Source organism: Rissa tridactyla, chromosome 7, assembly GCF_028500815.1.
Source record: "Rissa tridactyla isolate bRisTri1 chromosome 7, bRisTri1.patW.cur.20221130, whole genome shotgun sequence".
Lineage (NCBI taxonomy): Eukaryota > Metazoa > Chordata > Aves > Charadriiformes > Laridae > Rissa > Rissa tridactyla.
In genome coordinates, this window is record NC_071472.1 from 171,067 (window position 1) to 186,825 (window position 15,759).

The 15,759-nt window shown below is 40.2% G+C and overlaps 1 protein-coding gene across 17 annotated transcripts in view; it reads left to right on the top strand.

Annotated features, from left to right (window-relative positions):
* Window positions 1–1,798: 1,798 nt before the first annotated feature.
* Window positions 1,799–15,759, top strand: part of BAZ2B (bromodomain adjacent to zinc finger domain 2B) — a 152,906-nt gene continuing 138,945 nt past the window's right edge. For all 17 annotated transcript variants that reach the window (XR_008467564.1, XM_054207654.1, XM_054207650.1 and 14 more), the window contains exon 1: window positions 1,799–2,003. The gene's annotated coding sequence lies outside the window, so the exon portion shown is untranslated. The remainder of the gene's footprint in view (window positions 2,004–15,759) is intronic.

A 15,759-nucleotide genomic window follows, 5' to 3' on the forward strand; every position in this document is an offset into this window, starting at 1 on the left:
GAGTTAATTAAATATGGGTTAATAACATATTATAAGGAAATCATTGTCCTTATTACAGTTATTAGGTAGTTAGTCAAATTATAGCTTCAAAGGAATGCAGAGCATGGAGAACTCAGGACTAAATTATGCATTTGAACCTTAGGCCAGCTTTTACTGTTGAGACAGTTTGCTGCTAAAAGAAATTGTGTGTCATTGAAATTAAATGCCTTTCTGGGGATGGAAGGTTCCAGTTTTTAATGAAATTACCGAGTGTGGTGTAGTGAAATGATTAAAATCTGTATTCCGGGAATGTGGCGGACAAAAAAAATCAATAAATGCGAGCAAACCGTTGCTGCTGGATGTGAATCCTGGGAATGAAATAAACTAGTACAAAAATAATAATTAAAAACATATCAGCACATTAATGTATTTAGCATGAGTCTCATGAGACATCATCTTCACTAATTTTTAGCATACATTTTACTGTGTAATGAGAAGCTTTCTTTTCTCATATCCGTATTAGGCAGCATTTTTGCCCTTCCCCCAGTGTTCCTGCATCGCAATCATTGTGCTTGCACTTATTATGTTACAAATGACCGAGGTAAGGCTGACATTCTCATTGCATGCAAAAAGAGCTACTCTGCCAAGCTTTTTTTTTTTTTTTCCCCCCCTAATGAAGCAGCTTTGTGAAATCTCCCCATGTGTTACTACTAATGAAGATCCTCCAGCACAATTAAAATCACAGCCAGTGGCTGGAGAGGAAGCAGAAAACAATGACATCTTTCTACATATGCATATTTCTTTATGCTGAGATCAGCTTTATTTAGCAATAATGTTGATTTTTAAAATGCTTGTGTGTAGTATTTAGCAAGGTTAACAGGCTGTACGTGTTCTTGAATTCCGCACGTATGATTTTCAGTGGCTCATACTGGAGTCTCTTGGATTTTGCTGCCTGAGCGCGGTGTCGCGGCGGCGTTGGGGGCTGCGGGGAGCGGGGCCGGGGCGCTGTGACCCGCGCGGGCGGCGGCGGAGGCGACCGGGACGGCGGCCGGGCAGCGCGGATTTCGCTGTTGTACACATAACGCGTACTGGTTGTGTCAGGCAGGGCGAGAACACCGGTGTTTTAAAAGATGTGCTGTATTTTTTTAAAAAATTCGTGTGTCAATAGCTGGTGGATTTTAATGATTTTAATGCTTCCCCGTAACTTTAACGCAATTCCCTCACCCTTGTCGCCTGTTTTACTTGAATTTAATTTATCTAGTTCTTCTAGAGCATAAAAGTTTATGTTGCTTCTTTGTGAATTTCTGACTTGCGAGGCTTCTTTAAAATGTCTTCTCTTTCGAAATGCGTCGCCTTTTTTTTTTTTTTTAGTAGATGGCTAGAACAGATTCCTTGTTGCTATATCAAAATTTCTTTTTTTTTTACCTGAACTTGATCTGCAGTGTAAGAGTTAATTGAGGTGCTGGAGGTGAGCAGCCGTGCATCTCCCCGACCGACAAAGTCATCGTTAAAAAATGACCGAACGCGGGTTGCGCCCTTTTGTCGCCGTTTGAGACACGCGCACCGTCCGTAACTTTTTGGGGACAGAGATGAGGGTGCGGGGGGTCGTTACTGACTGGGCTGGAGGGGGACACCTTCCCCTTCCCCCCCCCCTCCTGGGACCAGCCACCCTTTGTGGGGACGGGCGCGGTGCCACCTGACGTCACTGGCGGCCGGTACGGCCGAATTCCCCCCCCGGGCGGCCCCGGCCTGGCGCGAGTCTCCCACCGCCGCGCGCGCGCACAGCCGCCCGCGCGCTCCCGCCCCGCCCCCCGCCTGCGCGAGACTCTAGAGAGCGCCGGGCAGGGCTGGCCGCCCCTCAGCCACCGGCAGGCGGGTAGCGCGCCCCTGGACCGCCCCACAGCCCGTCCTCGCCGCCCGAACGCCCCACAGCCCGGCCCCGCCACCGGCAGGCGGGCAGCGCTCCCCCCGGAGCGCCCCATAGCCCGGCCCCGCCACCGGTAGCGCGCCGCCGGACCGCGGAGGTGAGTTCGGCCGCTCCCCGGCTCCGCGTACGGTGCAGGGAGAGTTTTTCTTCCAGACGAACGCCTGGAACGTGACGGCGCTTTGCTGCGCTGAGCCTGTGCCGGGGCTCTCCGGTTGAGGCTGCACCCACCTCGCTGGCCGCTCCCCGCCGGTGCCCGTCGCCTCTTTGTTGTGCTGGGCTGGCCGCGTCCCCGCCGCCAGTGCAGGTCCCGCCGCGGGGCCCGGCCTGGGCTGCGGAGCGGCCGCGGGGCGGGGGGGGGGTGTCGAGTCCCGGGGAAGCGGCAGGGGCTGGGCGTCCCGGGGCGGGACGGCCCGCAACCCGACCGGTTTTAAACTTTACTCATGGCCGCGCGCCGTCCTTCGGCCGGGTGGCGCCGGTCACGTCCGTGCTGGCGGCCGCCGCAGCCTCTGGGCCGGCGGGCGGCTCTTTTGTGTGGCGCGGTGCGTTCTGCTCCGCGCCGGCCCGCCCGCTCCCCTGCGCTCCGCTCCGAGTCGCCTCGGTCGCCTCCCGCGGCTGTGGTGTCAGGCCGGCCCCGCCGCGTCGGCCGGCGCTGCGCGGGCGCGGAGCAGCGTGAGGCGTTCGGCGGGGCCGCGCGGAGCGGCCGCTGGGATGGGGGCACGGGGGGGCGGCCGGAGCATGCTCTGCCTCTGCACCGGCGTCCCTGGGCCACCGCGTACCTCTGCGCGGGTGCGTAGGTGCGCCCGAGCCTGCGGGGCGGTGGGGGGGGGGGGGGGCGGGCCGGGAGCGGGGCCGCTCTGCTCCGTTCCGCGGAGGCGGCCCGCAGCGGGCCGCGCCGCCTTCATCTTTTGTGCGCGTCGCTTCCTTATAAAGAGAAACGGGCAGCTGCGGCCCGGGGCCGAGTTGTTGAAATTTATCCCTTTGTGTATATTACAATATCCTCCATTTTTCTGCCCTCTAAACAACGAGCCTTTCGCCATCTTGGGCAAATTTTTATTCCCAAGTCTGCCCGTCTCTGTTAGGAGGGAACGAGTGGAAATCCTGAAGTCCTTTTGGATAAGACTCAAAGTTTAGGAAATGTTACAGGGACAGACAGTGACGTCATATAAAGTTTAAGGGGAATTTTTCCAAGAGAGTGTGCTTTCCCCCGGAATTCCTGATACAGCGTGTTGTAAACCGCACTTTAGAGAGGAAGGTTCCTAGTCGAGACTGCACGTTCAGGGAACATTAGGAATATGCTGCTTTATCTGGTGTGTGGTTTTGTAACAGGTAGAGAAATCATTGTGCTTTTGGGTTATTCTTCTCCCCCGCCCCCTCTTTTTTTTTTTTTTTTGTCCTGGCCTTTAGTATTTAATACGTAATGCTTGGTAAACTGTTTGGTTGCTAAAAAAAACATTCCAAAGTTCTTATGTTAAATAACGAATCATCTGGGGATTTGCATTATTTTTGTTTACAGAAAGTAGTAATCTGACATGAGGTTTACATGAAACACTCGGTACAGAATCTTCCCTGAGGAATAAACAAATTATACTTGGGATGAGGAACATAGAAATACACAGTTAAATTATAAATTTGGGAGGCATAATTGGAAGCAATAAAATTATTAAGCTATATCGTTACAAGATTCTGCTTGGAAGTACCTATATATATATGTTACATGTAGTTTGGGTTATGTTCCAGACACTATATAATGCGGGTGGCAAAATGTAGTTACTATGCTAAGCTCATTTAAAAGAAAAATAAAATCTCTTTACCTCTGGCTATAAGCTCTGTGTCAGCTGTTGTGAAAAGGGAAACAATAAAAAGTACTGTTCTGTTAATTTACTTCTCAGTTGCACTTTTTTTTTTTTTTTAAATCTTATGAAAGTTTTTCTGGTCACATGATATGACTTAGTGAAACACAAGGTATTTGATAAGGAATAACTATTGTAGGTGAAGTTCTGTTTTTCCATTCTTTTTCCTATACTCGTCTTACTTGCTGCATATTTACAGTGACACTAATGAGAACATGAAACTGCCTGTATTTAATTTGCATTTTCTTTGTCTTCGGGGTTGGGAAAAACATTGACAACAGTTAATATAGAAATAGGAATAGCTGTAAGTATATCAAGACTTTTTTTTTTTTCTTCTATCCAAGTCAGTATTGAATGATGTACCTGAAGTGTGTCCTTAAGGTGATGTTAGAACAAATGTCAGAGACTTAGTTACTCACCTCAAGGGGTGTGAGTGGGTTGGTTGGTTAGTTTGTTTGTTTGTTTTAATGCATCATAAAGTGGTTGAATTGAGTATTTGCCAGCTATGTGAATATTAGGTAGATGAAAATGTTTAAATAGTTGAAAGCATGTACAACAGATGGTTCTAAATTATACATGCAACAAAAGTCTAGAAGATTTGACAGATTATAAATGGTGAGCAACAGGATAAGTAATTTCAGAAAATGATAGTATGTTTGATGTCTCATACCTATAATAAACTACGTATGCTATAATAAACGACATAATACTATAATAAACTATGTACACGTTTTTGTCACAATACTGCAAAATCAATAAACTACATAATATTAAGAAAATGGTAGCCAAGGTAATTCTTGTAAAGTGTGTATAGAGGAAGCATTAGGAGTGGTTAAAGGATCTCTTTAAAGTTCAAGCAGGGGATATTTGTTTAATCATAGATGGTACCAATTCTTTGCAAGCAATGGAGTTAATATCAGGTTGTGGTAAAGTTCTTCATAAGTGGAACTCTTGGGCGAGTAAGAAATCCTCTTCAGAGGATCGCGCAATGTTCCCTTTTCATTATTGACCCAAAGTCTGTTCTGAATGGCACAAAATAAGGTTTCGTGACTAATGTACATTGAAAATAAACTAGAATTGTGGTACTGGTATTTCTCATCCTATAAAAACCATAGTGATGTGTTCCTTAGAAGTCACTGTTCCCACAAAAAGTAATTGTTTTTTAAGTTCCGTTTTTGTAGATTATTGTAGGTTGTCAATAACGTTGTAAAATTATTTGAATAGCATTAGGGGAAAGATAACTTAATACATGCTCTTTACCTTTTGGTGAGAAATAATTGATTTTCATGAACGTGTAATAAGGTGCTTTGCATTTTCAAAAGATAAATTAGCAACATTTTTATATTATGGAGGGAATAAGCATGGGTTGACCACTGCAGTACACTTGTTTAATCTTAATACTGACCTATGATATGAAGAAAGTGCTAGAAGACTGAATTTGTTGTCTTTTTGGAAGACGCTGCAAATGCAAATTGAAAAGAAAGTAATGGAAGTCTTTCTTTTTAGTCCTTTTGCCCTTTTTCTCATTTTCTTTGTTTGCATGTTTATTATATAGGACTGCAGTGTAAAGGAGCAGATGTTTTGCAAAACATCCTGATGTGTTGCTTTTTCTTATGGGAGTGCATAACTGTTCCTTCTGATGCATCGACTTGACAGCTGGTTGATTTCATGGAACTGCTAAGAAGCCATTAGTGGTGTCATTGAATTGAAACAGAACAGTCACTCCCAGCTTGAACTGCAATTGTTAATGTCTTTGTTGCTACTTTTCTGTTCCTACACAATATGTGGAACATCACAGTGGCAAAGAAAAGGAAGTTTGTGCTTTCTGTCTCATCTCCCTGATTTAGGGAAAGGAGGCATTAGTACTTGACTACTTTTAGTTTTGTAATTTTCTTATAATGTCATATTTGGTATTAAGAGATTTTTAGCTGTTGAGAGGTAGATTTAGCACAACCAAAAAAGCAATTTGCTACACACACTGACGCATAGGAGTAAGGGCATCCCACAGTTCAGATTGCTTCACTGTGACTTCCTCACCCTCAGTCTCTAGTACAGGTATCTTTGAATAAAACCAAATACTGGGTTTTGATGGTGGTTGGATTTTTTTTGTTTGGGTGGTTTTTTTTTATTGTCAACTTTATTCTAATAGAAGATTACAGAAGAGTGGTACTTTGCTTTTGTCACTTAGATAATTTGGCCCGATGAAGATCCCCAAAGTTCATCAGTTTTCTCCAAATTGTGGTTCAGCTTTTGAGTTAATTTTCTTTTACTACAGTACATTCAGAAAATTATGTCATACCACATTATAAACTAGTTTGCGATCGTAAATTGCCATCAGAAGAGATGCTGACACAGTTGTCAAGGACAGCAGTGTTTTTTGTGGTTTTTTTTTTTTTTTTGGGATAGTTTGCAACATTATGAACATTGACAGAATGTACTAAGTGTGTGTTGGTCAACATATTTTAAAGGAATTGGAAGTTCGTGGTGAAGATAACATGCAGAATTCAAAATGTAGGTACAGATCATCTTCCCCACTGCATCAAAGGAGGAAATCGAAAGGTCCTCTTTCTGACTGACATTTAGGCTTTTTAAAAATTTTTCTTGTAGTGCTACATTCTTACTTTAAAACTATTTTTATTGTATTCTTTCTGTGTAATGGCAGAATGAAAGTGCATCTTCAAGTGAGTGATAGGGGTTGGGAGTTTGGAGTTCTTCCCTGCTTGCTTTTCACTGATGAGGAACGTAAACAAGGATACTATATTAATAAGATTAAACAGACCCTCCTCCACCCCACTTGCCCAGTTTTTGCTTGCTTATTTGAAGAAAAAAAAAAAAAAGGAAGGAGAAAATCAACAAACAAATCAACAAGGAGTCACCAGGAGACTGACATAAGGAAAATAGTATGTTCACATTAATTTTTTCATTTGTGTTTCTTAGTACTTTTGTGAAGGTGAGGGTGTATTCATTTCACTGTTACACAGATAAGGACTCTGATGTACAGAAGGATTTTGTCTTTTACCAACATCAGAAACAGTTGATGGTAGAAAAATTTGTAAAATGGTAAAAAAATTAGTAAAAAACTTACTAATTTTACAGTGTCATCTCGATTTTTTTTTTCTTTTTTGGGGGAGGGAGGAAAAATTGGGATTTTATTGCAGTATTAGCATTTAATGAAACCACCGGGTGAAAGAAACCCTCAGAGAGTGAGGAAGTATTATGCTTGTTTTTCAGTTTTTTAATGTAGCAACAAGGAAGGCATACAGGGTTTTTCCCTGATTAGTTTAACAGAATTGATTTATGCATTTGACAAGATTCCTAATACCAGTTTATTCTCTCTTTATGTGAATGTTTTTCAGATCGGTGGGGAAAAGACAAATATCTAAGAAAGTATATACATTTTTAAACCTAACCTAGTGACAGATGATCTCTCAGACATAGTCTCTGAAAGTATGGACTTAGAAAAAGATGTGCTGGGCTTGTCAGTGACCGTTTCATTCTTTCAGAAGGATGATGCCTGTTGCTATTAACGTGAAATCTCTCCCATTGCCTCCCTACTCACACCCATCAGGGCCTCCTGAATGTCTTGTTTTCTGTGTGTAAAAGGATATAAGGCTCTCTTTTCACTTGATGTAGGTCAGGCATTGTAAAGAGCTGAATGGGTTAAGCCTTGGTAGTTTGCAAAAAGAGATTGCAGAGATTTTTCTAGCCCCTGAGGGAGGAATCACACAAACCCTTAAAATTCAAACTACTAAAAATGTAAAGACACCATCTGAAAAATTGGTCTACTTGATGGACTGTTTACATCAGCAATAGTCCTGAGTCGTCTGAGTATAAAAACCTTGTCCCAGGTACTGTTTGCAGTATAAAATCTTAAAAACAAAGGTAGGTTTAGAAGTAATGCAGTGACCATCAGATAATGTTGTTTTCTTTTTGGAGGCTCACACAGAACTTCTCCTCTGGAATTGCTGGAAGGGATAATGAAGAATTTTAATTTTTGAATAATGGAGAACACTACCAGTGTTTTCTTGCAAATTATGGGAAGTGTAGGGTAGACTTTCTTTAGAATAGTTATTGAGTACGGTGATTTAAAGGCACAAAATACTCTGCCTAGCTGTTTTTGAGCTTGAATCTCAGTCGTGAAACTGTTGGATGAGAAGCTAAAACTTTGAAATCTTCTAGGGAGTGTTTTTTCCTTCACTGTGAATACGTAGCTAACTTGAGTACGTAGCTAACTTGAGTACGTAGCTAACTTGAGTACGTAGCTAACTTGAGTACGTAGCTAACTTTTTTTGATTGTGACCCTATTTATTAATCGATTTGTATTAATGAATTCATGTTTTTTCTAACGCTGAAAGATTCTTTAATAAACAATGCATTGCATTTTATCAGATACTTATTTTAAAACAGTGGGGTGTGGTATCCAAATATAATCAGCAAAATAACCCCACAGCCCCTTTCTCAGCTGTCAGTCTGTTCTTATGCAGAAGAAAACCAGTTTGACAAAAATTGTTGCAGCAGTCCACGAGATGCGTAGGGACATAATTGTTGGGATTTTGCCCCATTTTCTGTTCTTACACTTTTCCACAAGCGTGCACTCATTAATCAAAGACACTGTATTCCTGCTGAGGGCAGAGAGGTTCATCAAATTGGCAGCCAGTTTGGTGTAAAGAACAGTGTACTGAAGCTCTTAACGTGCTAGGACATAAATAAATCTAAGTCTTTGTATGCAAACCCTGGAGGTTAATACTGTATAATTCGGTGTCCTGTCTTTGTTTTTATGATTGATGTTTGTAAGTGTTTGAAGCTCTATGCAAGCCTTCCAGCGGGTCAGGGCTGATGGTCTGATTGGCCGCAGCAGAAAAGCCTGTGCTTGGCAGAGGGGCTTTTGGGTGTGATGGGGAGGTGGTTTTTTTTTGTTTTGTTTTGTGTTTTTTCTTTTTCTTTTTATCTTTTGGCTGGGGGATCATTGTTCTATTGCCTGAGCTGTTATAGGAAAGTTCTAGAGATTGACAACCCCTGCTGTGATAATGGACTTAGCGCATGAACTGCCAATAGTTTGGTCCTATTTGTTCTGAGGCTTACTGCTATTTGTATCCTTAACAGAACTAACATGTAGAACAAGCGAAAACTACTGGGATTTCCCTGTAGAAATAGTGCTGGGATTTGGCTTTAACATGAATTGGTTGCATATTCATAATTTAAGAACAGCTGGTTACAGCAAGCACATAGTCATTTGGAAGCTATTATAAACCATTCTACTCACACACGGAGGCTGTGCTTGAGCTTTTTTTTATTGATCTACCTGCATTTGAAATCTGGTCACTGCAGCCACAGAGGCATTTCATTTTAGCTGTGCTTGCATCATAGAACAGCCTCAGTATTAAATATTTCATTTTAACTAAATGCTGAATAAAATGATAAACTGTGAACTTCGAAGAAACAAAGTGTAAGGATGAGCAGTGACATACATCTTAAATACTTTTTTAGGCTGCTTTACGTAACAAGGTTTTGTAATGTCAGCCAACCTTTGTAGTCCTTTGGTAGCTTTCGTTGTTATGAATAAGAAATCTTTGTTAGATTTATCCAAGGTTACCTTGCTAAAACTGTAGTTGCTGAAATTTGTGTTTTTCATGCATTGTATGCCTAGTGCTTTGGGAGGAAAGTCCAGAAGTATAAAGTGCAATTATATTACACAAAAAGATGGTGTAGTAAAATAGTAGTAAGCACAGTCTTGTGGAGTATCACATGGAAAAAATAATGGATGTATGAGACTGTACTCTTACATGGGTAAGCTTAGCTGTTGGTATAATGTGAAAAATACGTACCTAGACATATTGGTTAGTAATATATATCTAAGCTGTGTTAGTAAAGTTGATTTAGTTGATTCCCCCCCACACCCTCCTTCAGTTTTGCTTTTCCAGGTTAGGAATAAAGTGAAGCATTTCCACTAGTTTATACACTTAGTTTGATAACTTTGCTGTATCCTTGCTTGGCCTTGTGACTGGAACTTCTAAAAGGAGAACTATACTTTTGACTACAAAATTCAGTTTTCCAAGTATCCTTAGTTCTTTTGGGAATAAAAGGGGGCCCAAAATGCCCACTCCTACACATCTTTTGATCCAGTATGTTGTAAGTTACTACCTCATAACCTGGTATGTAGATAAGAAAGTATTCCTGAGGAAATATGTGAATAAATTCTTACTTTGTATATATGGATCCAGGAAGATGGGAAGCCATTAAGGAAGGTTCCTTACTGCATTCGTTAGTCAGTGAGATAAAAATATCAGGCATACACGCCTGAAAGAGGGTCTAGTTTTTCAAGCTGTATCAGTTGATTTAATAAAAGATATTATGGCTCCCTGCAGCTGTTGTCTTTTCTATGTAGTTACAGCAATTTTAAAAAGGCCGAACCATAAGAAATGCAAACCAGTATTTTTCCATTGCAGCTCTGCTCATTTTTCATACTTGGAGTTACCCTTAAGCACCTCACTGCTTCTTTTCAATGTTGATGAAAGAGCTAGATCAGAGATAATAGTTGAAACTACAACCGTGTGGTTTAGAAGAGTGAGACAGAAGAGAGGAGCGCTCAATATTTAGATCATTTGGGGACCTAACCTCTACAGCGGCTGTAATGCCAGAAACAATTTATTTATAGCACAGTTGTAAGAGCTTTCAGAGCGAGGAGAATTCCTCTGGTTTTTTTTTTTATTATTTTTTAACTTGGCAAGTCTAATGTTAGAAACAATAGAGAGTTCCATTGTGGCTCTTTCAGGGAAATTACCTCAAATGTGACTCTAAAGAAGTAAATAGATGCTTTTCTCACCCCACACCGCGATTGGGAATAGTCTACTTAGTAAACATTGACAATTGGACAAGGGCAGGCATTGATCGAAATTTTTTTCATCATATTGTCAATATAGACCATGTTAAAAAGCTACTGTCCCAAGGAAAGTCTGAGAAATGGGAAGACAGCTGAGATCCAAAGTCTTGATAAAAGAAAATGAAAGGGTATAGATTATTGAAAAAAAATCACAATAATACATTTCAGCAATTCTTTATCTTCCTGGCAACTTAGTAGAGAAAGCACTCGGATTTAGTCATACCTTGGATGTATCGCAGAAAGCTTTGGAGAATAGGGTTTAAGCAAAGTGGGTGAATGTTTGAACACAAAATAGGGATGTCCCAAACTGCCAAGTCTTTGTATAGCATACTAGAGGCCTTCCATTTGTCAAGGCGGTTTGTTTTTGTGTTTGTTGTTGTTTGTTTAGTTTTTTTTGACATGCCAACAGCTACAAAATAAAAACAATATTAAAGGGTTTGTATAGTTTACTTGCTACTTAGTGCATGGAAGAGTGTTTGGAGAAGTAAATTTTAGAAAAGAAAAACAGGCTTAAGGGAAGAATATATTCCTGTAATGACAAGAAACTGTTATTGAAGGTCCTTTAATGTTTGGCATTTAACTGTGATATTAGCACTACATTTTTCTGCAGTTGTCATCTTTTTTTCTTTTCCAGAAGTGCTTTTCAAGCTTTATTTCCCCCTTTAAGGCTTAAACGTATATCAAGTTGTCTTCAATGAACCAAACATAGTTTGAACAAGAGTAGGAAGTATTGATTCCATGGTTGAGCTTGTCCAGAGGGTTAGTTTGGAAGTAGTCTTTTACGACTGCGTGAAAAAGCGTGTTTATCGTGCAAAGAAGTAGTCAAAGGGCATGCAGGGAAAGGAGGAACTCACTCTTGCTTATTAACACGAAACTAATGGTAAGTGCACTAGTAAGTGCGATCAGTTATAAAATGCACTTTTTCTCTTCTCATTAGGAACTAAAAGGAACTGTTGATGCTTAGGTAATTTCCCTTTTATTTGTACGTGGTAAAGCTACAGAGCAGCTTGGAATACTTTCCTGTTTTTAAGAGATGTTTTCTATGCGTCAAGCTGTTTCTGATTATCATTGAGGTAAATTTATGATCTTTTGACTCTTGCAGATGCCAGTAAGTTTTCAGTGTTAACAATTATGATGTTATGGATATACAGCATATTTCAAAGTCTATCGTGTTGATATAAATGGTTTAGAGTAGCATTTAAATGTAGCCTGCAGTCTTTTTGCAGTCATGGAAATGAATTATATATTTTGAGAGAGATGTTAATAGTGTAAAGACTTTATAATGAAACAGACATGTAGGTGGGACAATCACTTTTTAAAAATTTGCCTCTTAATTTATATAATTATTGGAGTTTTGGTATCTTGCAAACGGCTTAAAATAAATACACAAGCAATCATCTTACGGAGAGATCTGTGTTGTATGTTGTAAGAGCAAATTGAAATGCAGGTAGGTGGGACGTCTAACACACTTGGTAAAGCTGAGTTACTTTTTTTTTTTTTTCTTCATACATTGACCTCAACAGAACTGGCCTGCATTCTATTAATAATTTTATAAAACGTAAAACTTGGACTGAGGGAAGGGTTTATTATTCAGCGTTTGTTGTTGCTGTTGCTTCCAGTGGCAAAGCCAGTAATACAGATAACTGGAGTGCTACGATAGTTAGGTGATGTGTATAAATCTTCATGTTAATTATATTATGTTCTATTTATACACAGAATCTTATTCCTTAGTATAGCAGCCCCTTATAAGTGTCTGTTTCCATATACGATTTGGCGATTCATAGCTCAATAAATAATTTGTATTTTTCTGTAAAAGTTTGCTTAAATTTTAAAGAGCTATCTGAGTGCCAAATTTCAAGTCTGATTCTTTATAATGGTCACTTCAGATTTTTTAGGAAAAACCCATATGCTAATTTCGGGGGGAGACCCATGGCAGCGAAGGTGATCCGGAAATAGTAAACCAGTATTCTTGGCTGAAAATAGCACTGCAACTTGTAATGTTGTTTAGCAAGAACTGCTGATTGTGGAAAACAGTGATAAACACTTTAACACACAGTTTCTTTCAGAGGTGTTTCAGAAGACTTTTGAGGTATACAGTATTTAATGTTTAGAAGCAAAAGTTGCATTTCATTATGTTAGGATTTAGTCAGCCTGGAGGTGCACTGTGCTCCCTGTTTAAATATAGCATTAGATAGAATGGTAGATAGTTCTTAGTAGCCTAACAGGAAAAAAAAAGGAACAGTTTAGAGATGTTATCTGTGTTGCTTAGGAATGTTACTTATGATCTCAGAATGTCAAGAAATGAAGATTTGTATATGGTTTTGGATGTACAGTGATCTAGTACTGTGTTGAAAGGTTTGTCTGGCTTGGTAAGAAGGGATAGTTGCTGGTATGCCTAATTGTCACGTTTTTTTAATTCATAATTTTTAATTCTAAAGTTTGCGGTGGTTTACTTGAAGAAGAAAGTAGCGTGACAAGTAAATGACTAGTACTTGTGAGTTGTTTGCCTGTCTTACTAGCCATAGAAGTACATTCATAGAATCTGTTAATGCAGATTTTTCAGGTCAAAACAATTCAAACCTAAACTGTTCCCCTCAAAAGAGGGCATAGTGGGCCTTTTGTTTTGTGTCTCTTCAATTTCTTGAAACGATAGTTGTTTCTTTTGCAGTTTGTCTTTTGCAGCTGGGTCTGTCTAGACCTGAGCTCGCTGGCTGTAACCTATCCCATTGCAGTATCATAATAAAAGTTAGGATATTACTTGTTTATTGAACATCCATATTTGTGTTTATGAACAGAAAAATGCAAAACTGAGTCTAAAATGTTGCATTACATAGGCAAAGGGGCATCAGATTTCTTCATGTATATACCCAATTTTGTAAGAAAATTTCACTTTTAGCATGAATTCACCAAATGCTTTATAGATTTTTGGTTTACTGAAATTATCTTATTTATTAAATTTTATTCTGAAAAAGCAGCATCCATATGCAGATTGAAAGTAAGTTAAGACTTCACGCTAGTTAAGACCTTTCAAACAGTGCTTACCGACAACGTGCTTCATGAGACCCATATTAATTTCTGCTGCTGAGTAGCTTGGCTTACAATGAGTGATGTCAGATTTTTTGATGGCTTGGTTGCAATGCAGGATATTTTTTTTTTTTTAATAGGATGTGATTTGAAAAGACCTTGCAGAGTACAGGCTGAGTTTATCTATTAACGGAAAAAAGTTTTACCATGGTGAAAACCCACCGTGCTTGTGAAAAGATCAAACTGAACTGGAAGAGTCTCGGGAAACTAAGTGGCTGCATGAAATTATTCACTGATGGATTTGAAGTAATGCACATGGAACAGAGGGAAGCAGGGAGAGTAACATGAACTAAATATACGCAGTGATGGGTTCTAAATTAATTACCTGCTATCAGGTAGAGCTATTGGAATCATTGTCATGGTTTAACCCCAGCTGGCAACTAAGCAGCATGCACCTGCTCTCTCACTGCCCGCCGGTGGGATGGGGGAGGGAATCAGAAGAGTAAAAGTGAGAAAACTTGCGCGTTGAGCTAAAGACAGTTTAAGAGGTGAAGCAAAAGCCAGGCACGCACAGGGAAAGCAAAACCAGGAATTCACTCACTGCTCTCCATCACAGGTGGGTGTTCAGCCATCCGCAGGGAAGCTGGGCTCCATCACGCCTAAAGGTGACTTGGGAAGACAAATACCATCACTCCGAATGTCCCCCCTTCCTTCCGAATGTCCCTTCCCCCACAATGCTGCGTCGTCTGGGACATTCCTTGGTCAGTTGGGGTTGGCTGTGCCGGCCGTGTCCCCACACAGTTCCCTGTGCCCCCCAGCCTGTTGCCGGAGAGGGATGAGGAGCAGGAAAGGCTGTGACTCTGTGCAAGCGCTGCTCATCAATAATGAAAACATCTCTGTGTTATCAACACTGTTTTCAGCACAAATCCAAAACATAGCTCCATAGCAGCTACTGTGAAGAAAATTAACTCTACCCCAGCCAAAACCTGTGCAGTCATAATGCATAGTTCTGCTAAAAACATCAGTTCAGCAGCAGTCGCAATGCAAGTTTGACACATTTCTGGGTGAAAAAAAAAAAAAGGACAAAACTGAAAACATTTAGGGTACTATATTAATTCAGGTCACCCTGTCAAGTAGAATAAAAAGCAAATAAAACTGAAAGGAATCATCAGTTTTGGAACACTTTCCATATGAGATGAGAGTATATAGAAGTCTTTAGCTTGGGCCATGACCAAGTGCTATAAAGTCATACTTGGAATAGAAGAGTAAATAGAATAAACAATTTTTTGTCATTCCAGAAATGACTGAAATATCATATTGGAACTAAAATAACCCAGTGAAACAAAACCCAGTAGTCTGTTAATATAAAACAAGAAGTCGTGCTTTTTACTTGGTGCTGGGTTAAATGTGGAATCTTCCTTGGGTGCTGCAGAGAGCAAAATTACGATGCACTTAGAATGATTAAATATATTAATGGAAGAGGTGTTTATCAGTGGTCGCTGAGTGTGGTGATTGAAATGCAGTTAATTTGTTAAATCTTTGTACTTCTGATTTCTGAGGGAAATTCTTCCTCAAAATGTTTATTACTTGTGTAAATGGAGCTTTATTCTGAGTTAGTTACTGTTAATTTTTTTGTTAATATTTGATGTTTTGTCTTTGATAATTTGCGTAGATGGAATAATAAGGAAGCCCAAAATATGAAAATTCTTCTAAGATTTAAATGAATATTGAGGTTTCCTAATGATTTTATGTGAGGGATTGAAAGGTAATGATCTTTGGTTTTTGATTGCTCACGACAATTTTTTTCAGTCATCACTGATTATCCTGTCCTTCATTCTTGGTTCCTTACTGCGCTCTCTTTGCATTGTTAATGTGCATTCTGCCATTAACGTAATGTAATAGAGAATAATTTTATGTACTGCAACTAAAGCCTTACAGATTTTCCCATGTCCCTTTTCTTCCCAGTCCTGTGTGTGTATATTTAGTCTTCAGGTGTATCACCTGTGATATTTGTAAACTCAGTCTTTTCCCCACCCCTGACATTTAAGTATTTCTTTACCTTATCTCCAGCTCTAGGAAATTAATTCTGAGGAAGAGGA